Here is a 2,500-nt window from a genome sequence, read left to right on the forward strand (position 1 = left end):
CATTTGCAGCAGGAATGCATGTGCAGTCAAAAAAGTGAATATTTTTCACGGATAGACCCCGTGAAACGCTAGAAATTGGCGGCGATGTCTCTCTTGTGGCTCACGGGGCTGTTAGGGTGGCACAGAAATCCCTCGGAATGGGAAAACGGGTCATTTTCGTGTCGCCACATTGCATGCGAACCGCATGAAACTTCCAGAGGCATTTGCAGCAGAAATGCATGTGCAGTCAAAAAATTGAATATTTTTCACGGATAGACCCCGTGAAACGCTAGAAATTGGCGGGGATGTGTCTCTTGTGGCTCACGGGGCTGTTAGGGTGGCACAGAAATCCCTCGGAATGGGAAAAAACGGGTCATTTTCGTGTCGCCACATTGCATGCGAACCGCATGAAACTTCCAGAGGCATTTGCAGCAGGAATGCATGTGCACTCAAAAAATGTGATATTTTTTCACGGAGAGACCCCGTGAAACGCTAGAAGTGGGCGGGGATGTCTCTCTTGTGGCTCACGGGGCTGTTAGGGTGGCACAGAAATCCCTCGGAATGGGAAAACGGGTCATTTTCGTGTCGCCACATTGCATACGAACCGCATGAAACTTCCAGAGGCATTTGCAGCAGGAATGCATGTGCACTCAAAAAAGTGAATATTTCTCACGGATAGACCCCGTGATACGCTAGAAATTGGCGGGGATGTCTCTCTTGTGGCTCACGGGGCTGTTAGGGTGGCACAGAAATCCCTCGGAATGGGAAAACGGGTCATTTTCGTGTCGCCACATTGCATGCGAACCGCATGCAACTTCCAGAGGCATTTGCAGCAGAAATGCATGTGCAGTAAAAAAAAAATTGATATTTTTCACGGATAGACCCCGTGAAACGCTAGAAATTGGCGGGGATGTGTCTCTTGTGGCTCACGGGGCTGTTCGGGTCGCACAGAAATCCCTGGGAATGGGAAAACGGGTCATTTTCGTGTTGCCACATTGCGTACGAACCGCATGAAACTTCCAGAGGCATTTGCAGCAGGAATGCATGTGCACTCAAAAACTTCTATATGTTTCACGGATAGACCCCGTGAAACGCTAGAAATTGGCGGGGATGTGTCTCTTGTGGCTCACGGGGCTGTTAGGGTGGCACAGAACTCCCTCGGAATGGGAAAAGGGGTCATTTTCGTGTTGCCACATTGCATAGGAACGCCATGAAACTTCCAGAGGCATTTGCAGCAGAAAGGCACGTGCACTCAAAAATTTTAATATTTTTCACGCATAGACCCCGTCAAACGCTAGAAGTTGGCGGGGATGTCTCTCTTGTGGCTCACGGGGCTGTTAGGGTCGCACAGAAATGCCTCGGAATGGGAAAACGGGTCATTTTTGTGTGGCCACATTGCATAGGAACGGCATGAAACTTCCAGAGGCATTTGCAGCAGGAATGCATGTGCACTCAAAAACGTCTATATTTTTCACGGATAGACCCCGTGAAACGCTATAAATTGGCGGGGATGTCTCTCTTGTGGCTCACGGGCGCTGTTAGTTAGGGTCGCACAGAAATCCCTCGGAATGGGAAAAGGGGTCATTTTCGTGTTGCCACATTGCGTACGAACGGCATGAAACTTCCAGAGGCATCTGCAGCAGAAATGCATGTGCACTCAAAAACGTCTATATTTTTCACGGATAGACCCCGTGAAACGCTAGAAATTGGCGGGGATGTGTCTCTTGTGGCTCACGGGGCTGTTAGGGTCGCACAGAAATCCCTCGGAATGGGAAAACGGGTCATTTTCGTGTTGCCACAATTGGCATACGAACGGCATGAAACTTCCAGAGGCATTTGCAGCAGAAATGCATGTGCACTCAAAAACGTGAATATTTTTTCACGGATAGACCCCGTCAAACGCTCGAATTTGGCGGGGATGTTTCTCTTGTGGGTCACGGGGCTGTTCGGCTCGCACAGAACTCCCTTGGTCCACCTGATTCGTGCATACAGGCAGCAACTAAAACTCTGTAAACCTGCTGTGAGGACATCTAAACAGTGGACCAGTGAGGCTGTGGAAGATTTGCGGGCGTGCTTAGACTGTACTGACTGGGATATGTTCACGACTGCTACCAATAGTCTGGATGAACTCACAGAGGCTGTGTACATCAGCTTCTGTGAGGACTGCTGTATCCCAACACGTACCAGGGTGAACTTTAACAACAACAAGCCCTGGTTCTCAGCAAAGCTCAAAAGGTTGAGGTTGGAGAAGGAGGAAGCGTTTAGGAGTGGGGATAGAGACAGATTCAAGGAGTCGAAGAACAGGTTTAGCAAAGCGGTGAGAGAGGCTAAACGACTGTACTCAGAGACACTAAAACACCAGTTCTCTACTAACGACGCTGCTTCTGTCTGCCAAAGGGCTCAGGCACATCACCAACTACAAACCCAGAGCGCCCCACACCACTAACGACTCCCGCCTAGCCAACGACCTGAACGAGTTCTACCGTAGATTTGAAAGACAATTGGACTGTCCTGAACCACC

The sequence above is a fragment of the Petromyzon marinus genome, unplaced genomic scaffold, assembly GCF_048934315.1.
Source record: "Petromyzon marinus isolate PM22_M1 ecotype Great Lakes invasive population unplaced genomic scaffold, UKy_Petmar_22M1.pri1.0 PM_G_Scaffold_66, whole genome shotgun sequence".
NCBI lineage: Eukaryota > Metazoa > Chordata > Hyperoartia > Petromyzontiformes > Petromyzontidae > Petromyzon > Petromyzon marinus.